Source organism: Chiloscyllium punctatum, chromosome 2 (genome assembly GCF_047496795.1).
Source record: "Chiloscyllium punctatum isolate Juve2018m chromosome 2, sChiPun1.3, whole genome shotgun sequence".
Lineage (NCBI taxonomy): Eukaryota > Metazoa > Chordata > Chondrichthyes > Orectolobiformes > Hemiscylliidae > Chiloscyllium > Chiloscyllium punctatum.
Window position 1 is genome coordinate 4,863,061 of NC_092740.1, and position 27,210 is coordinate 4,890,270.

At 44.1% G+C, this 27,210-nt stretch overlaps 1 protein-coding gene across 1 annotated transcript in view; it reads right to left on the reverse strand.

Annotated features, from left to right (window-relative positions):
* The window catches only part of LOC140493998 (growth hormone receptor-like), a 198,477-nt gene extending 171,820 nt beyond the window's left edge, over positions 1–26,657 (reverse strand). Inside the window, exon 1 of the mRNA XM_072592933.1 lies at positions 26,419–26,657. The gene's annotated coding sequence lies outside the window, so the exon portion shown is untranslated. The remainder of the gene's footprint in view (positions 1–26,418) is intronic.
* Between the last annotated feature and the right edge of the window lie 553 nt (positions 26,658–27,210).

The following is a 27,210-nucleotide window of genomic DNA, read 5'->3' on the forward strand; positions in this document are numbered from 1 at the left end:
TTCACTACCCCAACAATCCAGTTGCTGAGTTCAGTTCCCACTATGGGACCTGCTATTGTAATCAGGAATTTAGAATATGTTTAGCTAACAAGAAACATTTTATTTTCCTTTCAAGCATCAAGGCATACAAGATGCAACAACTCAGATACCCATGGTCCTTTGGAACCTTCCTCCCCTCCCCTTCACTCTGACCCAATCCCCTTCCCTAACCTCACCACCTGTTGGATATTCACCGTCCCTCCTCACCTTCCGCTCTCCAATACTAAACGTTCTGTACTCAGCAACAGTCTCAGTTTTATCCCTTCGCATCCCCACCTGAATGAATTACGGGCCTAACATGGCATCAAGCTCTTCCATCATCTTCACCTCTGTGTCCAGTTCTTTGAACAAGAGTCCTCTCCATATCCCACAGACCCCTTTGCCCAGCTCCAATAAGGTCCCCCCACCTGGACCTCATCCTCTGGCCATTTGCCCTGCACTCGATCTGTTCATTAAGAACTGTTAACATGACATTGGTCCCTCAACTTCTCAGCCCCCTCACCCAAATCAACTGACTGCATTCTGTGCACTTAGATCCAACCCTCTCTTTGTCATCAAGCCTACTGATAAGGATGGTACTGATATAGTCTGGCGTACTAACCTGTACATTGCAGAGGCTGAGCTCCAGCTCTCAGATACCTCCTCCCATCTCCCCCCGGACCATGACCTGTCCATTGAACATCAGGCCATTGTATCAACTACAATCACTGACGATCCCCCACCCCATTGCCTCCAAGATGACTGTCCCCCAGCCCCACACAGCTTACTTCTATCGCCATCTCAAAATCCACAAACAAGACTGCCTGGGCAAAACCATTGTTTCAGCCTGTTCTTGCCTCTCAGAACTCATCTCTTCCTACCTTCACTCAGTCTCTTTTCCCCTGCTGCAGTCCCTGCCCAATTATCTCCGTGATTCTTTGACACTTTACGCCAGTTTCAGAATTTCCAATTTGCAGGCTCCGGCCGCCTCCTCTTTACCATGGACATGCAATCCCCTTTCCATGGTCATCCCCCACCAGAATGGTTTCAGGGCTGTCCGCTTCTTCCTGGAGCAAAGGCCTAAACTGTTCCTACCCATGACCACCCTCCTCTGCTTGGCTGAGCTCATCCTCACCCTGAACAACCTCTCTTTTAACTCCTCTCATTTTCTTCAGGTCAGAGGGGTGTGCATGGATTTTCGCATGGGTCCCAGTTATACCTGTCTCTTCATAGAGTACATGGAACATTCCTATTCCGACCCTATTTCTCCGCTATGTTGATATCATCGGTGCTGCTTCCCTCTCATCTGGAATTGGAAAGATTAATTGATTTCATTTCCAATTTTCACCCCACCCTCACTTTCACCTGGTCCATCTCTGAATCTTCCCTTCTCTTCCTCGAGATCACTGTTTCCATTTCTGGGGATAAACTGGCCACTAGCATCTACAATAAACCCATTGACTTCCACAGCTGCCTGGACTATACATCCTCGTACCCAGTTTCCTGTAAAAATTCCATTCTATTTTCGCAATTCCTCCGTCATATATGCTGCAAAGAAGCCAATTTCGACAAGGGAGTTGTCCACTTCTTCCGCAACCAAGGAATCCCAGCACAGTTGTCAATAGGACCCTCGACTGGGTCCAACCCATCTCCCATACATCCACCCTCACCCCCTCTCTTCCCTCTCACAACAGCGATTGGGATCTTCTTATCTTTACCTACTATCTCACTAGCATCTGCATCCAGAAGATCACCAGCCGTCATTTCCGCCACCTCCATGAGGTACAACCACCAGACGCATATTCCCTGCCCTCCCTTGTCCACTTTCTACAGGTACCATTCCCATTGGGACATGCTGGTCCATTTTTGCTTCACTCCTAGCAATCTCCCCCCCTCCCCCCCCCCCCAACCCACAGCCCCAAGGCATCTTCCCCCTGCATTCACCGAAGGTGCAATACCGCCCATTTATCTCCTCCCTCCTCAGTATCCAAGGCCCCAAACATACCTTCCAGGTAAAAGTACTTAGCTGGACTTCACACTATCTCATCTACTGCATTCATTGCTCACAATGTGGTTTCCCCTACATTAGGGAAACGAAGCGTAGACTGGGTGGCCACTTTGCAGAATGCCTACATTCTGCCCGCAAAAACATGGCTTCAAGTAGCCTGCCGCTTTAGCACACCACCCTGTTCCCTGGCAAACATCTCTGTCACAGGCTTGGTGCAGTGCTCCAGCAAAGGTTAGTGCAAGCTGGGAGAACAGCACCTCAGTTCCTGCATAGCGACCCTGCAGCCTCCGGACTCAATATCGAGATAAAGAATTTGAAGGTCTGAACTCTCCCATGTCCTAGCCCTCAACCCCAAGTCTTGTTATTACATTGTCTGCCATTACACCCTACTTATTGTTAGCAATTAACAGTCTCCATTTGCAATTATTCACTCTCCTAGCCAGATCATTATCCATACCTTTGTCTGTCCAACTGTCCTTCTCTCTCTTTGGGCTCTATCCCCACCTATCATTTACTCCTTACCCCCTCCTTCTTCTGAGCTACCATCAGTTCTGGGGAAGGGTCACTGGACCCAAAACATAAACTCTGATTTCTCTTCACAGATGTTGCCAGACCTGCTGAGCCTTTCCAGCAAATTCTGTTTTTGTTTCTGATTTACAGCATTCACAGTTCTTTCAGATTTTATTTAAATATCTAGTCCGTCCTGTAGTAGGATTCAGCTCCACAAGCTAAACTACTGTTACTATGAGAATTGAGGCACTTAAAGAGAACGCAGAGGTGTGGATCACAGATGAGGACAATATTATCATGAGAAATCTAAGTCAAACAAACAGTCTTTCGAGTAATCTCACATTGAGCAGTGAATGATCGAGTGTACACTGTCTTGTGTTGATCTTTCAGCAGCCATCAGTTGAGCCCCAGGGATGTGGAGCTGTCTGAAATGTCCCAGCTATAAGTGCTGCTTGCTTCCCCAAAACTGATATTAACAGTGGCAATGTGCAGAATTCTTCAAGCATGGATAATTGCACTTAAACAGCCCCTCCCCAAAACCTGAAACCTAACATCCTTGGATGGAGATTCAGGCAGGGTGCAGCATGAGCTCCTGAAGGACACATCTCTGTTTCCTGATAGCCTTTGGAGTTATGTTTAACTGGTCAGTGCAACTTGTACCAATTGCTAATATGCAATAAACTGCCTCTTGTGTTAGACAAGTTCCTCTTCTCATTTAAATTCTATTGTAGTTTATCCTCTCCCACTGCTAGTGAGATCAGTCCATAGACTCAATAGAAGAAAGGAAGCAGCACTCTAGCAACCACAAGCCACCAATGGTTCACACTACATCATACAAATGTTACCAGCAAGCATTAAACATCAGAATGCCTCAGTCTCTCAAACACCTCATGTTTGTTTCTTTACCAATTCTGTCCAAAGACAGGGCCCTGTATGTTAATATATCTAAGTTCCAGTACAGGTAAGTGTGCCACACCACATGCCCCATTGATAATGTCAAATTGGTTGTCAGCATAATTCTTAGCACATTCAAGACTGTTTAGCAAACGTCCAACATGAAATCACGTTAATATCTGACACTGTATTTATAAATCTCTAAATGATTCACATTCCATTCCAATGCTCCAATCAAAGCCCACTTGTGAACCAAGCAACACTCTCTTCACTTACATTATAAAATACTGTTCCTCTTTATTCTTGCAAAGTATCCTCATATGTACAAAATGTAAAGTTTCAGCAATGGCATTTTTTCAGTAACACAAATAGCATTATCAGAACCTCAAAATTGTAGATTCATTAACACCGTCAGCCATGACATATTCTGTTCTAAAAGTACCATATTTGACAGTGTCAGTCGGTGCACAGGAATACAAGAAATAGAAACAGTACACCACTCAGCCTCTTGAATCTGCATAGCTCCTCCACTGATTATCATTATGGTCAACCTAGTTTTCCTGCCCACCCCCCCAATCCATTGATTCACCTGGAGACCAAACATGTGCCTGTCCCAGCCATAAATATCTTTAGTGATGGAGCCTCTATAAATCAGTGAGGGAGGAAATTCCAGAGAAACAACTCTCTTAGTAAAGGCATTTCTTCACAATTCAGTCTCAAACAATTGGCCAAAATCATTGCCAGTAAGAGCTAATTAGTCCCTCCTGTTGTTGTTACTGTGTTGCTCTTAACCCTTCGCTTGCTTGTGCACCCTCCTCTTGCTCTTTACCCCCCTCCTCACACTGTTACTCCCTTCTCCTGTTAGCTCCTCGTGTTATACTATAATTATGATTCCTTCTGTGTCCTGCCTAGATTCAGGAGCAGTATGAATTTTGTGCACCTTCTGAATGCAGCCTGTGTTGTTTACACCAGGAGTTGCCAGATCAGCGATGATTTATTACCATATTGATTTCCACTGAACAGCTGATCCCATGCCAGCTCAACTCTCAAAGTCAAACTCAGCATAAAGCCTTTTTGTACTAGGGACTAGTCTTAAACACAGCATATCTAAGTCATATAGACGTCAAACACATATTAACCCCTTCCTCATACTCACTTTCCATTTGTGATCTAAAGAAGGACTTGAATTTACACATTACAACCTCCGAGCACTGATCCCTCACAGAAAAGTGGAAAAGGTTCTGTTTAAACTTTACTTGAAAACTCTTGTAAGTAAGTAGGAGTAGACCTCTCAGCCCATCGAGTGTACCCAGCCATTTAATACAATTATGACCTATCAAATATTTGCTTTTTACCAACCATCTCCATAACCCTGTACCCCACTGGCAATCGGAAATCTATCAATCTCCACCTTAAACATACCCAAAGAGTAGGTTTCAAGGCAGTTTGCGATAGGGAATTCCAATGGGTCACAATCCTCTGAGTGAAAAATATTCTCATTTCCCTAAATGACCTCCCCTTGGATTTAAATTGTGCCCCCAGTTCCAGACTCTCCCACCAAGAGGAGCATCTTACCTGTATCAATCCTGTCTCTCCCTTGAATTATTTTGTAAGTTTCAGTGAAATTACCTTTCATTCTTTGAACTTTAGAGAATACAGGCCCACTTTGCACAATCTTCCTATATAGATAAGCGCTACCATCATAGGAACAAGTCTGGGGAACCTTTGTTGCACTCCTTCAATGACAATAATATTCTTTGAGATAAGGAGACCAAAACTGCACAAAGTACTCTAGATGCATTCTAACGAAGCTTTTATACAATTGAAACAGGATTTCACTAGTACTGGTCACTCATCTTGCCCCTCTTTTCGCCTCCCCGCCAAAATCCAACCCCCAAATTCCACTATCGCTTACGGCAGCCATTTGGATGTGATTGGACAATGGAATGAAAGAGAAAATAAGATACACAAAGTATAGACTATGAGGTAGCCCAATCTTCTACTTCATGAATCTCATCAGTAACTTGGGAGCATAGAGGTTAAATATTGTTGAAAAAGGTGACATGCTGTGGAAGCTTTGCATCTTGTACTCATCAGAACAGATGCAAAAATATAAAATTTTAATGGGAGCGTCAATTTCTAGTGCACTAGAACAAGGTGCTGACTGGTCAGCAAGTCAGCTGTGATCGGCTGAGACTTTGCCATGGTGAATGTACCAGAGAACTATTGTTTTCAAAAATGGGACATATTCCTTTTGCTTGAAGAGGATAGGGCTAATAAAATCATAAGACATGGGGCATAAGTAGTCCATCCAGTTTGCTCCACCAATGAATGAGGTCATAGCTGATCTGATAATCATCAACTCCACTTTCCTTCTGTAGCTGAGTATCAAAATGTAGCTTTTAGCAATGTGAGCCTGACTGAGCATCTTGTATAGGTTGTGACTGTGATCCTTTGAACACTTGGGACTATTCAGTAAGTTTATTTTCCCCAACTGCAGTGTCCAACATTAGATGTGATTCCATATACTGAGTCTTGTAAGCAAGGGCTTGTTGAGTATACATACTCAACATACTACTGTACTCTACATACTGCGAACAGACGCAAGGTATGTTCATCCTTTCCAGCGTAATCCGAGGAATAGCTATGATCCTTTGGGATGTACAGAGTATAAGGCATCACACCAACACTGAAATTAATATACCACATTACTCATTTGTGTGACAGGTACAACATCATTTTTGCTTGACAGTAACATCTTGTTTGTCATGAACACCACTGATTTAATATTACATTGTAGCAGCAGCATGGAATCGTTAGCTTCATCCTTTCCAGGGTAATCTGAGGAATAGCAAGTCCCTTTCAGGGCTACACAATGTGGTCTTAGTCCATCGGAGTGTCTGTGATAGTGAGCACTAATCTATTCGGCCACTATTCTGCAGGACAGATGGTATATTTGTCAAGTTTTTGATTTATATTTATAATAACATACACTTTTTTTATTGATGTTAAAAGGAAATAAAATTTATCTTCTTTGATTACTGATCCTTTATCCCTGCAACTTAAGCACTCATTTTGCATTATAACTTTTCATGTCACACTTTATTAAATACTTCTGGAAATCCAAGTCCACCACATCCACAGGTTCCTGCAAATAACTCTGATAAATCCACCAAGGATTTTCCAACTTCTCACAACATTCAGCGTACTTGTTAGGGTAGATGTTGATGAAATGTTTCCACTGATGGGAGAGTCTAAAACCAAGGAACAGAGTCAAGGAATAAGGGTATACACATTTAAAACTGACTTTTAAATGTGACTCCAGCAATGTGGTTGGCTCTCACCTTCTGTGCATATAGGGATAGGCAATAAATGCTGGTCTAGGCATTAACATCCACATTCCATGAAAGAATAAAGAGAAAGGTTAACAATGCTTGCTGAGGCCAGAAGCTAGGTTAGACTTCCAATCTTGCTCATCATACCACTCATATCCACCACTGGAGGAGACAAAATGAAGTAGACTCTGCTGGTCTTCCAGGCCTAACTGGGCCAAATACTGTCCCATTAGTTTCCTCCCATCATCAAAAGTCACAGAAATCTTTAAAATAAACAAATTCATAAATAACTAAGTCACTGTCAGAATCACATTGCACCAGGCCTTTCCACATTCCAAACTCAAACCTTGGCCTAAGATCTACCAGAGGCCATAGTGTTCTCATTGTCAGCAAGATAACATCTGAGTGAACACAGGACCAAGGATTCCTAGTAGACGTTCAAGTGAGTTATAGGGAAAATCCTCTAGTATCTACAATCAAACTTGACACAATGAAAGGTGGTAACCAGCCGGACAGACTACAGTGAAATTGTAATGCCACTGGATTAGTAAATCAGAGGACCAGATCAATGATCTGAGATGTGGGTTCAAATCCTATTAGGCCAGATGCTGGGACCTAAATTCAATGATTAATTGGAATTGAAAGCAAGCTTCAATGATGGTTACCATGGCAACTATCATTGACTGTCATCAAAACCCATCTGCTTCACTAACGTCCAGTTAGTAGACAAAAGGGAAGGAATTCATTCCCTCAGTCAGTGGAGAATCTGGAATTCTTTGCCACAAAGAGCTGTCAAGGCTGGATCATCAAATATATTAAAGGCTGAGAGACAGATTTTTAATCAGTAAGAGAACAAGGGTTGATAGGGAAAAGGCAGAAAAGTAGAGCTGAGGATTAGCAAGTTTGCAGACGACAATAAGATTGGTGGAGTAGCAGACAATGAAGGTGACTGTCAGAGAATACAGCAGAATATAGATAGATTGGAGAGTTGGGCAGAGCAGTGGCAGATGGAGTTCAATCCGGATAAATTTGAGGTGATGCATTTTGGAAGATGCAATTCCAGAGTGAACTACAAAGTAAATGGAAAAGTCCTGGGAAAATTTGATGTACAGAGAGATCGAGGTGTTCAGGTCCATTGTACCCTGAAGGAGGCAACACAGGTGGATAGAGTGGTCAAGAAGACATGCTTTCCTTCATCAGATGGGATATTGAGTACAAGAGTTGGCAGGCCATGTTACAGTTGGATAGGATTTTGGTTCAGCCACATTAGGAATACTGCATACAGTTCTGGTTGCCACATTACCAGAAGGATACGGATCCTTTGGAGAAGGTGCAGAGGAGGTTAACCAGGATGTTACCCGGTATGGAGGGCACTAGCTATGATGAGAGGTTGAGTAGATTAAGATTATTTTCATTAGAAAGACGGAGGTCAAGGGGGGACCTGATTGAGGTCTACAAAATCATGAGAGATATTGATAGGGTGGATAGCAAGAAGCTTTTTCCCAGACTGGGGGATTCAATTACTAGGAGTCACAGGTCTCTCAAGGTGAGAGGGGAAAAGTTTAAAGAAGATATGCATGGAAAGTTCTTTATGCAGAGGGTGGTGAGTGCCTGGAATGCGTTGCTAGTGGTGGTAGTAGAGATGGGCACAATAGCATCAGTTAAGATGTATCTGGACAGATTCATGAATGGGCAGTGAGTAGAGGGATACAGATCCCTAAAAAATAGGTGACAGGTTTAGATAGAGGATCTGGATCAGCACAGGCCTGAAGGGCCTGTTCCTGTGCTGTAGTTTTCTTTGTTCTTTATTTTTGTTTAATATTGGATCAGTCATGATCTCATTGAACAGTGGAGCAGATTTGATGGGCCAAATGGCCTACTTGTGGTCTTATGGTCCTCGAGGAAACAAAATCTGCTTTCCTTAACTACTCTGGCTAACATGTGACTCCAGACCCATGGCAATGTGTGTGACTTTTAATGGCCTTCTGAAAAATGGCTGAACAAATTCACTTGGTTCAAGGGCAATCCAGGTTGGCCAACAAATACTGGCCATGCTAACAAGACCAACTGCCCAGGAAGGAACAAAAATGATGCCAAAACTGCAGAAACTTTCAAAGGAAATATCTGATCAGGAGATGCTCAACCATAAGACCATAAGACATAGGAGTGGAAGTAAGGCCATTCGGCCCATCGAGTCCACTCCGCCATTCAATCATGGCTGCTGGGCACTTCAACTCCACTTACCCGCATTCTCCCCGTAGCCCTTAATTCCCCGAGACAACAAGAATCTATCAATCTCTGCCTTGAAGACATTTAGCGTCCCGGCCTCCACTGCACTCTGCGGCAATGAATTCCACAGGCCCACCAACATTCCCCAGAATCTTCAAAAGCAGCAATACAATCACTCCCCATTGACCAGACATTGAATTGAACTAACTATATCCAACCTCCAACGCCAAAGAACGCCTCATCTTCTGCCTCAGGACACTTCAACCCCAGGGCATCAATGTGGACTTCACCAGTTTCCTCATTTCCCCTCCCACACCTTACCCCAGTTCCAACCTTCCAACTCAGTACTGTCCTCATGATCTGACCTACTTGCCAATCTCCCTTCCCACCTATCCGTTCCACCCTCCCCTCTGACCTATCACCTCCATCCCCACCCCCATTCACCAATTGTACTCTTTGCTACCTTCTCCCCAGCTCCACCCACCCCCTACCCTCCCCCATTTATTTCTCCACTCTACAGGTACCCTGTCTGTATTCCTGATGAAGGGCTTTTGCCCGAAACGTCGATTTTCCTACTCTTCGGATGCTGCCTGACCGGCTGTGCTTTTCCAGCACCACTCTAATCTAAACTCTGGTTTCCAGTATCTGCAGTCCTCACTTTTGCCTAATTGTATCCATGCTCTGGCTGTATTTGATTTTGTTTACTGTCATGTGTACTTAAGTACATTGAAAAGCTTTGTTTGTGAGTAGTACAGGTAGATCTTAGTAAGCATGGACATACAGATCATAGGGTGAAAAACAGGACATGTGCTAACAAGATCAGCATTATTTGAAGTTAAAGAGCCCATTCATCTGTCTAATAACAGCAAGGAAGAAGCTGTTCTTGAACCTGTTGGTGCATGTGTTCAAGTTTCTGTGTCTTCTGCGTGATGGGAGAGATTGTAGGAGAGCATGAAGAGACAGAGAGAAGACTGGCACTTTGCACAGATCTGCCTTACAATCTGCATGTCCTGAATCAGGAGTGTGATATTCATTTTCACCAACGGGTGCATATCTGAAACACCAAAAGAATATAACGGTTCAGCTGATTTGCGCTTCTGCCTCTAGGCTCAGTACTCAAGTCCTTGTCTCAGTTAACTGAGGTCACAAAGGGGCAAATGTGATGGAGAGCAGAGCAAATGTGATGGAGGAAGTGAGAAGTCTGGAGGAATCACAATTCAAATTTAAGTTGGGAGGTGGGTCAAGAGAACACCAAAGGAATTAAACGCTTTGAAGCAGTGGCAAGGCCAATGTGGATCAAACTAGAGATCAAGTTCAGGAGGGGAACAAGGGCTTTGAAGGTGCAGAATCAGTCCTTTCTCATAGTCAACCCATATTGAAACTGAATGATTTATCCAGCCACTTTGACAGCTTTCTTGCTTCAGTCTTATTGGCTATGTTTAACCTCCCACCTGCTTAACAGAACTGGCCTTGGCACTGATGTGACAAGAGGTACTTGTAACTTTTGAGATCTCTGGAAAAGAGACCCATAGAACAGAACATCGCTAGTTTATAAATCAAACACTATTTAATCAGTTCCATGGATGGGATGCGAATGAGAAGAAGCAAGAAGTAGAAAGAAATGGCAAAATAATTTAAACTGATCACTCCCTTGATAAATGAGAGTGCAAATAGGCTTAATTGAAACAAAGATGGGGGATGGAGAATGACGTCAGCATGTTTGAGGCAATATCAAGCAGGTAACAAGAGGCTATTTATGATTTATGGGGAAATGAGAAGCTGGTTTGTTTGCTGATTTCTGCTGGAGTTTAATGAGTGAATCATTGATACTTCAGAACATGTCAAAGACTTTGTACATATTTGCACTTTAAAAAAACAGTGTACATTTGAAGGAACACTGTCATCCTAAAACTGGGTGTTGGAATCAATAAACTGTGCGGTGCTATCATTGCAGGACAGCAGAAGGTTCACCACACAGAAAGAGGCCATTCAGCCAGTCACATTTGTTCTATTTTCCGAAGGAACAGTTCAACTAATGCCATTACCCAGCCTTCTCCCCATATGCCTGAAGAATTTTCCTTTTCAGATATCAGTCTAATCCCCCATTGTAAGCTTCAATTAAACCTGCCTCGTCCACTGTCAGACAGTACATCCCAGACCCTAACCCCTCGAGTGAACCTGTCTCCCCCCACACTCTCAGACAGTACATCCTAGACCCTAACCACTTGCTGCATTAAAATCTTTCGCCTTGTGTCACGTTGTTTCTTTTGCTAAATTGCCTTCAATCTTTGCTCTTGATTCTTCATCAATGGCAATATTTTGTCCTGATCACCTCTGTTTTAAATAACTAACCCACTGAGTTTATCCACTGCTGACAAACAACTGATCATGACACCATGCTGTAGATACAACTCAGTGGGATGTAAATGGTGCAGAGTAGAAGAAAAATTAAATTTCAAAATAATTTAAAGAAAAGTGGAAGAGAATAAATCTAAAAGTAGAGACAGCGAACTGAAGGTTGAATGCTGCAAGCATTCACTCGAGGGGTACAAGTATCTCACACATGGAGGGGGCAACCTAGCAAACTCTTATCTGTGAAACCCAGTTTTGGATTGACCCACAAGTAGCAAGAGGGTAAAAACAATGACTGCAGATGCTGGAAACCAGATTCTGGATTAGTGCACCACTAATCCACAAGTAGCAAGAGGTCTGGTAATGCTTCTGAGCCCCATTCTAGACTTGACAACCAAGAAGATGTATTGATAACGTGCAGGGGAGGTGACAGCCTTGTGTTATTATCAAAAGACTATTAATCCAGGATCCAGGTTATACTCTTGGGACCCAGGTTTCAAATCTCACCACATTGACAGCAGAATTTTAATGCAATAAAAACCTGGAATTAAAATTCCAATGATGACCATGAAACCATTGTCAATTGTAAAATCCCACGTGGGTCACTGACATCCTTTAAGAAAGAAAACTGTGACCTTACTTGGTCTGACCTACATGTGACTTCAGACCTATAGCAATGTGGTGGCTCTGGGCAATTAGAGATGGACAATAAAGTGGGGAGTGGGTCTGGGTTGTTTGCGCTTCAGCGGGTCGGTGTGGACTTGGTGGGCTAAAGGGCCTGTTTCCACACTGTAAGTAATCTAATCTAATCACACAGCTGAGAGTCTGAAAGACTGGCGGTTACATTCAGGTCATTTTTAACCATTTTCCATTTCCAGCTTGGAGTTTGTATGTTGAGACCTTGTATGAGCAATTTGAACATGAATTTAGCAGATCTTTAAGCATTGCTTATCCCTGGATATTAGCTGGTTATTAGTATCAATTCATAGATTTTTTGCCATAAACAAACTTTAAGTAACATTAGAAAGCAACTATAAAGGAGATGGACAGGTTAGTTTTATTAAAAATTCTTTAAAGTGAGGAGGAGGAGGATTAGAAGGGGTGACGACATTTTTTATTTCTTGCAACAGTCTTTTAAAAGTCAAAAACCAGTACACTCCACATCCTAACCCCTCGAGTGAACCTGCCTTCCCCCACACCCTCAGACAGTACATCCCAAACCCTAATCTTTCAAGTGAACCTGCTTCCCCCACACCCTCAGACAGTTCATTCCAGACCCTAACCCCTCGAGTGAACCACCTCCTTCCCCTCACACTCTCAGACAGTACATTCTAGACCCTAACGCCTTGAGTGAACCTGCCTCCCCCTACACCCTCAGACAGTACATTCTAGACCCTAACACCTCGGAGTGAACCTCCCCCTCCCCCCACACTCTCAGACAGTACATTCCAGATCCTAACCCCTCGAGAGAACCTCCCCCTCCCCACACTCTCAGACAGTACATTCTAGACCCTTTCCCCTCGAGTGAACGTCCTCCTCCCCTCACACTCTCAGACAGTACATTCTAGACCCTAACGCCTCTGAGTGAACCTCGTCCTCCCCCCTCACTCTTAGATAGTACATTCTAGACCCTAACCCCTCGAGTGAATGTCCTCCTCCCCCCACACTCTCAGACAGTACATTCTAGACCCTAATCCCTCGAGTGAATGTCCTCCTCCCCTCACACTCTCAGACAGTACATTCTAGACCCTAACCCCTTGAGTGAACCTGCCTCCCCCCACACCCTCAGACAGTACATTCTAGACCCTAACCCCTCTGAGTGAACCTCGTCCTCCCCCCACACTCTTAGATAGTACATTCTAGACCCTAACCCCTCGATTGAACGTCCTCCTCCCCCCACACTCTCAGACAGTACATTCTAGACCCTAACTCCTCGAGTGAACGTGCCTCCCCACACACCTTCAGATAGTATACTCCAATCACGGTGCTTTGCTCATTTCAGTCACTGTGTCTTGTTGATGATATAAACTTTGCAGCAGGTGTGGTAAAAATAGCATGGTCTGTGTTTAATTTATCCACCGCAGTGTGAGACTTGACAAAACATACAAGTATTTCACACATGGAGGGGGCAACCTAGCAAACTCTTATCTGTGAAACCCAGTTTTGGATTGGCCCACAAGTAGCAAGAGGTCTGGTAATGCTTCTGAGCCCCATTCTAGACTTGACAACCAAGAAGATGTCTTGATAACGTGCAGGAGAGTTGATAGCCTTGTGTTATTATCAAAAGACTATTAATCCAGGATCCAGGTTATATTCTTGGGACCCAGGTTTCAAATCTCACCACATAGACAGCAGAATTTTAATGCAATAAAAACCTGGAATTAAAATTCCAGTGATGACCATGAAACCATTGTCAATTGTAAAATCCCACGTGGGTCACTGACATCCTTTAAGAAAGAAAACTGTGACCTTACTTGGTCTGACCTACATGTGACTTCAGACCTATAGCAATGTGGTGGCTCTGGGCAATTAGGGATGGACAATAAATCCCAGTCTAGCCAGTGACATCCACATCCTGTGAATGATTTTTTTTTCAAACGTAGCCAAAGAGGTTGAGAATCAACTTGCAACTTCTTCCAAAATACACCAATGGCACATGGTAGGAGCAGGAGTGATTCCTGGTCTGCTATGTGTTAGGAAGAAATTGAAGCTTTTACCATCACTATCCAGAGTTCCAGTTTACAACATTCCATCAGCACAGCAACTCGAAGACTTTACAAATGAACAGTAACACACAAGTGATAGTCAGCACTGTTTAGAGTTCTTCACCTGAGTGAACGGATAGGCAGTGCCATCAGGTATTTGTCCATTTTACTAGTAAGATCATGATAAGTAGGAATAGAAACTGGCCATTCAGCCCTTTGATTCTGCTCCACCATTCAATGAGATCTGGCTGATCTGATCATCCTCAGCTCTACTTTCCTGCCTTTTATCTATAACTCTTAATCCCCTCAATGATCAAAAATCTGTCTATCCCAGCTTTGAATGTAATTAATGAACCACCCTCAATAGCCGTCAGTGGTAAAGATTTCCACAGATTCCCTCACCTATAACTTGTAAGGAGATCTCAGCTATCTGTAAGAATAATATGGTGGTTATGGTAGGGGATTTTAACTTTCCAAACATCAACTGGGACTGCTATAGTGTTAAAGGTTTAGATGGAGAGGAATTTCTTAAGTGTGTACAAGACAATTTTCTGATTCAGTATGTGGATGTACCTACTAGAGAAGGTGCAAAACTTGACCTACTCTTGGAAAATAAGGCAGGGCAGGTGACTGAGGTATCAGTGGGGGAGCACTTTGGGGCCAGTGACCATAATTCTATTCGTTTTAAGATAGTGATGGAAAAGGATAGACCAGATCTAAAAGTTGAAATTCTAAATTGGAGAAAGGCCAATTTTGATGGTATTAGGCAAGAACTTTCAAAAGCTGATTGGAGGTAGATGTTCGCAGGTAAAGGGATGGCTGGAAAATGGGAAGCCTTCAGAAATGAGATAACAAGAATCCAGAGAAAGTAAATTCCTGTCAGGGTGAAAGGGAAGGCTGGTAGGTATAGGGAATGCTGAATGACTAAAGAAATTGAGGGTTTGGTTAAGAAAAAGAAGGAAGCATATGTCAGGTACAGACAGAATAAATCGAGTGAATCCTAAGAAGAGTATAAAGGAAGTAGGAATATACTTAAGAGGGAAATCAGGAGGGCAAAACGGGGACGTGAGATAGCTTTGGCAAATAGAATTAAGTAGAATCCAAAGGGTTTTCACAAATATATTAAGGACAAAAGGGTAACTAGGGAGAGAATAGGGCCCCACAAAGATCAGCAAGGCAGCCTTTGTGTGGAGCCACAGAAAATGGGGGAGATATTAAATGAATATTTTGCATCAGTATTTACTATAGAAAAGGATATGGAAGATATAGACTGTAGAGAAATAGATGGTGACATCTTGCAAAATGTCCAGATTACAGAGGAGGAAGTGCTGGATGTCTTGAAACTGTTAAAGGTGGATAAATCCCCAGGACCTGATCAGGTGTACCCTAGAACTCTGTGGGAAGCTAGAGAAGTGATTGCTGGGCCTCTTGCTGAGATATTTGTATCACCGAATGTCACAGGTGAAGTGCCAGAAGACTGGAGGTTGGCAAACGTGGTGCCTCTGTTTAAGAAGGGTGGTAAGGTCAAGCCAGGGAACTATAGACCAGTGAGCCTGACTTCGATGGTGGGCAAGTTGTTGGAGAGAATCCTGAGGGACAGGATGTACATGTATTTGGAAAGGCAAGAACTGATTAGGGATAGTCAACATGGCTTTGTGTGTGGGAAATCATGTCTCACAAACTTGATTGAGTTTTTTGAAGAAGTAACAAAGAAGATTGATGAGGGCAGAGCAGTAGATGTGATCTATATGGACTTCAGTAAGGTGTTCGACAAGGTTCCCCATGGGAGACTGATTAGCAAGGTTAGATCTCATGGAATACAGGGAGAACTAGCCATTTGGATACAGAACTGGCTCAAAGGTAGAAGACAGAGGGTGATGGTGGAGGGTTGTTTTTCAGACTGGAGCCTGTGGCCAGTGGAGTGCCACAAGGATCGGTGCAGGGTCCTCTACTTTTTGTCATTTACATAAATGATTTGGATGCGAGAATAAGAGGTATAGTTAGTAAGTTTGCAGATGACACCAAAATTGGAGATGTAGTGGACAGCGATTACAACAGGATCTTGACCAGATGGGCCAATGGGCTGAGAAGTGGCAGATGGAGTTTAATTCAGATAAATGTGAGGTGCTGCATTTTGGGAAAGCAAATCTTAGCAGGACTTATACACTTAATGGTAAGTTCCTAGGGAGTGTTGCTGAACAAAGAGACCTTGGAGTGCAGGTTCATAGCTTCTTGAAATTGGAGTCGCAGGTAGATAGGATAGTGAATAAGGCGTTTGGTATGCTTTCTTTTAATGGTCAGAGTATTGAGTACAGGAGTTGGGAAGCCATGTTGCAGCTGTACAGGACATTGGTTAGGCCACTGTTGAAATATTGTGTGCAATTCTGGTCTCCTTCCTATCAGAAAGATGTTGTGAAACTTGAAAGGGCTCAGAAAAGATTTACAAGGATGTTGCCAGGGTTGGAGGATCTGAGCTACAGGGAGAGGCTGAACAGGCTGGGGCTGTTTTCCCTGGAGCGTCGGAGGCTGACATCAGGTTGGCAAAAGTGAGGACTGCAGATGCTGGAGACTAGAGTCGAAAGTATGGTGCTGGAAAAGCATGGCAGGTCAGGTAGCATCCGAGGAACAGGAGAATCGACGTTTCGGGCAAAAACTCTTGATCAGGAATGAAATCAACCTCATTTTTAAAAAAATCATTCACTGGATGTGGGTGTCACTGGCCAGACTAGATTTATTGCCCATTCCTAATTGCCTAGGGGGCAGTTTAGAGTCAGCTAAATTCTTGTGGGTCTGGAGTCATGTATAGGCCAGACTAGGTAAGGATGACAGATTTCCTTCCCTAAAGGACATTAGTGACCCAGATGAGATCTTACAACAATTAGCAGTGGTTACATGGTTCTTTTTAGGCCAGATTATTATTCCAGACTCTTGACATTGAATTCAAATTTCATCATATCTCATGTCTCTGAACATTGGCTTGGGGTACTAGATTGCTAGTCCAGAGACATTAGCACTACACCAGTCTCCTCAAACCCCAATAACCATCTAAGACTGCAGTCAAATAGTTCTTGCCCTGGAGGACTAATCCTGCAAGTAGAAGTTTATGCCCCATAGTTACAAGATGTGAAATTCAATTCACTAAATTTGCTCAATTATGACTAAACAGAAAAAGTGAAGTTGTTAGAAAAACTCAACTGGTTCTGAAATCTGAACCTCCTACTTTACACTGACCATAAGTTCTACCTCAGTGAGAGAACTGCCACGCTTGGATCAATAAGTCACAGGCTGAAGTCACACTTCAAAGAGATCTTGAGTACTATGTCCCCGTGCCTGGAGTGTCTGATAACGTAGTATTCTGTCAGCATAGTGTACCAGTGACTGGAGTGTCTGACAGTGCAGTGTTCCCTCAGTATGGTGCACCCGTGCCTGGTGTGTCTAACAGTGCAGTAATCCCATGCCTGGTAAGTCTGACAGTGCAGTATTCCCTCAGTATGGTGTACCCATGCCTGGAGACAATATTTCTTGCAGTCTCTAACTCTATCATATCAGGGTCAGTTGCTCTGCGAAAGTGCTATCCCACATTGAAGATCAACAAAATAAGCATAACTGGTATTTGTATTCCAAAAAATTGTGACAACAATAAAATTCTCTGATTACAAAGCATTTGGAAAAATTCCTCCAGTACAGCTCTGAGATTAAATTTGCTTCAAGTTCCAGCTCGGAATTTGAGATTCTCAGGTTCTCACCAGCAAGGCCAGTGTTTATCACTCTCTATAGCTTTTGCAGCAATCTCCAGCCAAAAGTGCCAAATGCATGATCCATCTCAGCCTCCTCTAGTGGTCCCCAGCATCACAGAGACCAGGCTCCAGTCAATTCGATTCACTCCACATGAAATCAAGAAACAGTTGGAGGCACTGGGATACTGTAAAGGGTATGGACATGGACAACATTCCAGCAATAGTATTGAAGACTTGTGCACCAGAACTTGTAATTTTCCTAGCTGAACTGTTCCAATATAACTGCAACACTGGCAACTACCCGACAAAGTGGAAAATTGCCCAGGTTTGTCCAGTACAGAAAAAGCAGCACAAACCTAAACTGGCCAATTACCTCCACATTAGTCTCCTCTCAATCATCAGTAATGTGATGGAAGGTATCATTGACAGTGCTATCAAGCAGCACCTGCTCAGCAGTAAGCCACTCAGTGACACCCAGTTTGGGTTCCACCAGGGCCACTCAGCTCCTGACGTCATTACAACTTTGGTTCAAACATGGACAAAACAGAGATCTGATGAGAGTGAGGGCCTTTGACATCAAGGCCATATTTGACCCAAGTGTGGCATAAAGGTGCCCTAGCAAAATTGGAATCACTGGTTTTCAGGGGAAAACTCTCCAGTGTTTAGCATCATACCTGACACATAGAAAGATGGGTGTAGTGCTTAGGACTATAAGACTACAAGAAATAGGAACAAGAGTAGGCTGTTCAGCTGCTTGTTCAAGGTCAGTCATGTCAGCTCCAGGACATCTCTGCAGGAGTTCCTCAGGTTAGACCCATCCATATTTAGCTGTTTTATCAATGACATTCCCTCCATCATAAGGTCAGAAGTAAGGATGTTTGCTGATGACTGCACAATGCTCAGCACCATTCACAATTCCTCAGATATTGAGGCAATCCAGATTCAAACACAGTAAGACCTGAACAATATTCAGGCTTGGGTTGACAAGTGGCAAATGATATTACTGCCACACAAATGCCGGGCAATGACAATCTCCAAAAAAAAGATAATCTCAACACTGCCTTTGACATTCAATAACATTTCAATAGCAGGTCAGAGGCTAGGAAAACTGCAGTGAGTAACTCACTTCCTAACTCCCCAAAGCACCTATACACCACCATCCACAAGGCACAAGTGTTGTGATGGAATACTCCCCACTTGCCCTGGATGGGTGCAGCTCCAACAACACTCAAGAAGTCGGACACCATCCAGGACAAAGCAGGCCACTTGGCTGGCACCAAATCCCACAAACATTCACTCCCTCCACTACCAATGCTCAGTAGCAGCAGTACTATCTACAATATATACTGCAGAAATTCACCAAAGACCCTCAGACAGCACCTTGCAAACCCACGACCACTTCCATCTAAAGGACAAGGGCAGCAGATACATAGGAACACCACTACTCGAAATGTTCCCCTCAAAGCCATTCATCATCCTGACTTGGAAATAAATTACTGATTCTTCACTGTCATTGGGTTAAAATCCTGGAACCCCATCACTAAGGGCATTGTGGGTTAATCCACAGCGTATGGACTGCAGCAGTTCAAGAAAGGTTCCTTGATAAGTACGTCTCTGTCAGGCAGGGAGAAAGTGATAAGGTAAGGGAATTGTGGTTTACTAAAGAAATTGCATCTCTTGTTAAGCAGATGAGGGAGGCTTATGTGATGTTGAGACAAGATGGTTCAGATGAGGCAATGGAGAGTTGTACAGATTAGCTAGGAAGGATTTAAAGAGAGTCTTAAGAAGAGCAAGGAAGGGACATGGGCAGTCTTTAGCAGGTGGAGTAAAAGAGAACCTAAAGCTTTCTATTGGTATGTGAGGAATAAAAGGATGACTAGGGTACAAATAGGGCCAGTCAAAGACAGAAGTGGGAAGTTGTGTGTGGATCCTGTGGAGATAGGAGAGGTGCTAAATGAATATATCTCATCTGTTTTTATCAGGAAAAGGAGAATATTGTAGAGGGGAAGACTGAGACATTGGCTATTAGACTAGAAAGAATTGAGGTTAGTAAGGAAGAGATGTTATCAATTCTAGAAGGTGTGAAAGTAGATAAGTTCCCTGGGCCAGATGGGACTTATCAGATGATTCTCTGGGAAGCTAGGGAGGAGATGGCGGAGCCTTTGGCCTTGATTTTTGAGTCGTCATTGTCTACAGGTTAAGTACCAGAGGACTGGAGGATTACAAATGTTGTGCCTTTGTTCAAGAAGGGCAATAGAGATGACCCAGGTAATTATAGACCATTGAGCCTTACGTCTGTTATAGGAAAGGTTTTGGAAAGGATTATAAGAGATAGGATTTATAATCATCTAGCAAGCAATAATTTGATTCCAGATCGTCAACATGGTTTCATCAAGGGCAGGACATGTCTCACAAACCTCACTGAGTTTTTTGAAAAGGTGACCAAGCATGTGGATAAGGGTAGGGCAATTGACGTGGTGTACATGGACTTCAGTAAAGCCTTTGATAAGTTTCCACATGGTATGCTTTTGGAGAAAATACGGAGGATTGAGGGTGATTTAGCAGATTAGAAACTGACTTTCTGTAAGAAGGCAGCAAGTGGTGGTTGATGGAAAATATTCAGCCTGGAGTCCAGTTACTATTGGTATGACACAAGGATCTGTTTTGGAACCACTGCTGTTTGTTATTTTTATAAATGACTTGGACGCAGGCATAGGTGGATAGTTTAATAAGTTTGCAGACGATACTAAAGTCAGCGGAGTGGTGGACAGTGTACAAGAATGTTGCAGGTTGCAGAGGGACTTGGACAAACTGCAGAATTGGGCTGAGAGGTGGCAAATGGAGTTCAATGCAGATAAATGAGAGGCGATTCACTTTGGCAGAAGTGGGTCAATGGAAAGATTATCAGTGGTGTGGATGTGCAAAGGGATCTTTGTGTCCATGTACACAGATCCCTGAAAGTTTCCACCCAGGTTGATAGTGCTGTTAAGAAGGCATATGGTGTGTTAGGTTTCATTTGGTAGAGTTCCGGAGCCATGATGTCATGCTGCAACTGTACAAAACACTAATACAGCCGCACTTGGAATATTATGCACAGTTCTAGTCGCCCCATTACAGGAAGGATGCGGAAGCATTGGAAAAGGTACAGAGGAAATTTATCAGGATGTTGCCTAGTCTGGAGGGAAAGTCTTATGAGGAAAGACTGAGGGACTTGGGTCTGTTCTCATTGGAGAGAAGAAGGCTAAGAGGGGATTTGATAGAGACATACAAGATGATCAGAGGATTAGACAGGGTGGACAGTGAAAGTCCTTTTCCTAAAATGATGACGTCAGCTTGTATGAGGGGGCATAGCTACAAATTGAGAGGTGACAGATGTCAGAGGCAGGTTTTTTACTCAGAGTGGTAAGGGCGTGGAATGCCCTACCTGCCAATGTAGTTAACTCAGCCACATTAGGGGCATTTAAACAATCCTTAGATAAGCACATGGATGACGATGGGATAGTGTAGGGGGATGGACTTAGATTTGTTCACAGATCGGTGCAACATCGAGGGCCGAAGGGCCTGTTTTGCGCCGTATGGTTCTATGTTCTATGTTAAAGCAGCTCACCACCACCTTCTCAAGGGGCAACTAGAGACGAGCAATAAATGCTGGCCATCCAGCAATGCCCAAGTCCCATGAGTGAATAAGAAAAGATTCTTGATTGTTCAGAGAAGGTGTTGTTGAGCAACAATGTTACTCAGTACAGGACTGAAAGAATGCGACAATACCAGAGCAGTCCTTCAGCAGATCCTCATTGCTGGAGTTGAAAGACCAGCATGTCAGTTATGTTTACTCGGTAGCAATGTTAATCTGCACTTACTCAAAAACTGTTCTACTTCTGTTATCCAACCAATCAGGTTGTCTTGGCTTTCATTGAATATTTATTTTGAAATATATCTTTGCCAACTTGCAGCATTCTTCAATAATATGCTGTACTGTCAGACCAGATTATGTAATCAAACCTTGCGATGGGCTTTGACTCATAACTCTAGAGAAGAATGCTAGCATAAAGCTTAAAGCTCCAGTATGAAAACTACACCAGTGTTGTCTGTCAGTGTGAGCTTACACATTGTGAAGTTTTGACCCAATCAGAATGTCTTTACAAGGGAGCATATGCCTTTAAGACCATGTGTAATTACACAGGCTGTTTGTGATAGCATCAATGTTTTTGGAGCATTCAAGTGATATGGGTTTTATCTGATTCTCAATTCAATCCCAGAGGACTTTTATCTTCAGGCTTTACCCTGCAACGCCGCCATCAGCCAAAACATCTCCAGAAAGAGCACCAAAACAGAACTTCACACATTACTTCTCTCTCCCATGGGACTCTCCAAGTGTCATACAAACCTTTGATCTTTTACTATAGGTTCTGTGTCGTATGACCATGCTCCACTAGCTACCTGACGAAGGAGCAGCTCTCCAAAAGCTAGTACTTCCAATTAAACCTGTTGGACTATAAGCTGGCATTGTGTGATTTTTAACTTTGCCCACCCCAGTCCTACACCAGCATCTCCACATCACCAGGATATACTTTCCTGACTGCTGGCTACTCCTCCAATCACAGACTGGTTCTCTTCCATGTTTACTGAGTTAGCCAATCAGCAGCAAATCCAGAATAGATCCAGCCCGTGATTGCAGGAGCAACTTGTAACAAGTTTGTTCACTCCACACTGTTCTTTGCTGAGTTCCCCTTGATTTCATGTTCCCAGCTAGTTAGTAGCTCTGGGGTGTTGAATTCAGCTGACATTCACATGTATTTTGACACTTTATGAGGGAAACACATCTGCCCTTTGATTCAGAAATTAAAATTGTACCCACTACCCCAGGCACGTTCGCACCAAAAACCTGCACAACTGTAGCAAGACTTATCGAGTCATAGAATTAAAACAGCATGGAGAAGGACCTTCGGTCCATCTTGTCCTCATCAACCTGACATCCTAAACTGATCTCGTCCCATTTACCAGCATTTGCCCACATCCCTTTAAACACTTCCTAATCAAATACCCAACATTCCTTTTGTATATTGCAATTATACCTGCCTCTACTACCTGCTCTGGCACCTCATTCCATATACTGACCACCCTCTGCATGAAAATGTTACCCCTCAGGACCCTTTTAAATCTGTCCCGTCTTACCTTAAAAGGTATGCCCTTTAGTTATGGACTCCCCTACCCTTGGAAAAAGACCTTGGCTATGCCCCTCATGATTTTATAAATATCTACAGGGTCACCCCTCAATCTCTGACACTCCAGGGAAAAAAGTCCCAACCTATTCACCTGTAGCTCAAATCCTCCAGCCCTGGAAACATCCTTCTCTATTCTGTCCTCGAATCCCTTGCAATAAAGAATAATACACCATCTGCCTTTCTCATTTTATGGACAGTTGTTCACTTCTAAACTGTTTGCACCTTCTTTTGCTCAACAGTGTGAAGATTAGAACTAATCTCTTCATCAGTTCTTCTGTACTCAAATCCCACCCCATTGATTCCTTCTTGGCCATTGTCTAGTATGGTTCACAAACTCAGACCTGCTCAATTGGGAATCACCCTTCGATTCCATCCCAGTGCAATTTCTCTGGCACAGAAACCCATCATCATTTTTAACTTGGTCATGCAGAATGAAACTAGGAGAAAGTGAGGACTGAGGATTTCTGATGGACAGTTTATGCTTGAAACGTTGACTCTCTTGCTCCTTGGATGCTGCCTGACCGGCTGTGTTTTTCCAGTGCTACACTTTTCAACATGTAGAATGAAAGCCAGGCAAGGTACTCCAGCTAATGGTTGATTCATTCCAGCTGGTTACTGTCCAGGCACGCAAGTCTACAATCATCGCGAAAATAAATGCAAATTTTTGAGGATTCTAGAAATCAGAAAGAAAAACAACACACTGGAGAGACTCAGCAGGTGCATTAGTATCTGTGGAGAGACAAACGGAGAAAACATTTCACAGAATCATGTTCAATTCAAAACATTAACTGTTTCTCTCTTCACAGAATTTCACAAGGTCAGATCTCATGGAATACAGGGAGAACTAGCCATTTGGATATAGAGCTGGCTCAATGGTAGAAGACAGAGGGTGGTGGTGGAGGGTTGTTTTTCAGACTGGAGGCCTGTGACCAGTGGAGTGCCACAAGGATCGGTGCTGGGTCCACTACTTTTCATCATTTACATAAATGATTTGGATGTGAGCTTAAGATGTATAGTTAGTAAGTTTGCAGATGACACCAAAATTGGAGGTGTAGTGGACAGTGAAGAGGGTTACCTCAGATTACAACAGGATCTTGATCAGATTGGCCAGTGGGCTGAGAAGTGGCAGATGGAGTTTAATTCAGATAAATGTGAGGTGCTGCATTTTGGGAAAGCAAATCTTAGCAGGACTTATACACTTAATGGTAAGGTCCTAGGGAATGTTGCTAAACAAAGAGACCTTGGAGTGCAGGTTCATAGCTTCTTGAAAGTGGAGTCGCAGGTAGATAGGATAGTGAAGAAGGTGTTTGGTGTGCTTTCCTTTATTGGTCAGAATATGGAGTTCGGAGGTCATGTTGCGGCTGTACAGGACATTGGTTAGGCCACTGTTGGAATATTGCATGCAATTCTGGTCTTCTTCCTATCGGAAAGATGTTGTGAAACTTGAAAGGGTTCAGAAAAGATTTACAAGGATGTTGCCAAGGTTGGAGGGTTTGAGCTATAGGGAGAGGCTGAACAGGCTGGGGCTGTTTTCCCTGGAGAGTTGGAGGCTGAGGGGTGACCTTTTCAAGGTTTATAAAATCATGAGGGGCATGGATAGTGTAAGTAGACAAAGTCTTTTCCCTGGGTTGGGGGAGTCCAGAACTAGAGGGCATAGGTTTAGGCTGAGAGGGGAAAGATATAAAAGGGACCTAAGGGGCAACTTTTTCACGCAGAGGATGGTATGTGTTTGGAATGAGCTGCCAGAGGAAGTGGTGGAGGCTGGTACAACTGCAAAATTTAAAAGTCATCTGGGTGGGTATATGATTAGGAAGGGTTTAGAGGGATATGGGCTGGGTGCTGGCAGGTGGGACTAGATTGGGTTGGGATATCTGGTTGGCATGGATGGGTTGGACCGAAGGGTCTGTTTCCTTGCTCTACATCTCTATGATTCTGTGACTCTATGACACAGTCTGGCTAAGATTTTCCAGCCCTATCTGTTTCCAGACAGAATTCCAATTCTCTCTCTCTCTCTTTCTCAGTGGCTCTTCAAATGATCTTCTGACCACCATTCCCAATCTCTCCTTACACATTTTTCCCGAGCTGGACATGCACTCTGTTTTCACTAGCAGCCTGTTCTCAGCAACATTTACATTATTCACAAATGGGTCAGGAGCCAGATCCACAACTTGGCATCACAAATCACAGCCATTGCATTAGAGGCTGATCCCCACTTCAGCTACCTGCCTGCCACAAAAACCTCTTCACCCTAAAAACATCTTCCCCTCCCCTCCCCTCAATCCCCGTCCCAAATCCCATCCCCCCACTCAAACCTCTCCCCCATGTCCCCAAAACTTTCTCACCCCAAAACACCTCTCCTCCCTCCCCTCAAAACTCCACCTCCCAAACTACTCCCCGATCACTCAAACCTCATTCCTGAAGAAGGGCTTATGCCCGAAACGTCGATTCTCCTGCTCCTTGGATGCTGCCTGACCTGCTGCTCTTTTCCAGCAACACATTTTTCAGCTCTGATCTCCAGCATCTGCAGTCCTCACTTTCTCCCACTCAAACCTCTCCCCCACCTCACACCCCCAAACCCTCCCCAACCTCCAAATCACCTCTCCTCCCCTCAAACCCCTTCCCCCTCAAACTTCCTACACTCAAAACCCTCCCACCCCCTCAAATCCCTCCCTACCTCATACCCCTCGCCCACATTACAACTGTCTTTGTCTCCTCAAAACCCTCTCCCATTTCCCTTCTCACTCCTCTCCACCTCATCCCCCTCAAAACTCTCCTTCAAACTTCTCCCTGCCTCACTCTCCCCTCAAATACATACCTCACCCGACCTCCCTTTCGTTCCTCCCTTCCCTCACTCCCCACCCACCCAGACCCCTCCCCTATCTTAGCCTCTCCTCAATGTCTCCCCAACCAAAAGACAGAAATCAGCTCAACTTCAGCAAATGCATTTTACCCAGAAACAGGCAGGTTTCAGTGGAGATACACAGACACACACTCCCCCCCCCTCCACCACCACCTCCCACACACACACTCAGAGACAGAAACAAACCCAGGCACGGAGACACAGTCAAGCCCTTTAAGGTCTGTCTCTTCCAAAATCCCATGAAAATTGCATATTTTTTTAAAAGCCACGTAAGTTATAACCACACAAATGCTCTTGAGAAGCAATGGCGACAGAAATGGCACAAAGGTTTGGAAATTAAGGACAGATGTGAAAAATGAAAGGACCCAGAGATCCGAATGCACGCATTTAAATTCAGAATAATAGTCGAGATCACTTGTAATGTTACCCATTTTAAAAGGCTCGGGGGACCCTCCGCCCGACCAACAGTGCGCCCCCGCTCCACCCCCCGCCAATGCAGCAGCTCTGATGTCCCAGGGCCCGGGGGTGGGAGGTGGAGAACCTACCTGCCCTGTGCCTTGGGCTGGGCTGGGCTGGCCGCTGGCTGCCTCTCCTCCCCGGAGCGCTCCCGGCTTCTCAGTCCGCACAAGGAGCTCTCCGTGCGGCTGCTCTCCAGAGCCGTTCCCTTCCTCTCCCTGAGTCCATGGGTCAGAGACGGTGTCGGAGCACAAGCCTTTACTGTACAGCCAGCAACATTCCGCAGCCAGGCTTACCCTCCTTCTCAACGCCCCTCCCTCTCTGTCTGTCTGTCTCTTTCTCTATCCCTCCCTTTCGCTATCCTTCGCCATTCCTCTCCCCTCACCCTCCTCCTCCCTACTCCATCTCCTCCCCAGATCTATTTTTGCTCCTCCTCTTCCACTGACAGTTGGGAAAAGTGCTCCCAGCGCAATTCTGACAAGTTGCAAACAGAAGTTTGAAGGTTGTTTCTTTGTGGACAGGGGACAATTCAGAATTTGACAATGGTCCTCCTAACTTGGGGCAGGAACTGACAGTCACTGCAAATGGGATTGAGTGACATTTCACACACTTACAGACTACTGCAACAAAAGGACAGCAACGCCTGCTCTCAGCTCGTGTCTCAGTAACAGGACACTTTAACTTCTCTCCGGGTGACCCTGACAGTTGGCAATCATCTGGAGCTGGCACTTGCCCTCAGGAATGGTGCTGACTGAGGAACACTACAAACACTGCTTAATGGGACCGCGCGTACCTCCAGAACTTTCCCTTCCGCTTGGCTAAAGTAACAATTGGAAATCGACCTTGGTGGACATGAAAGCATGGAACCAGATCCTTCCCTA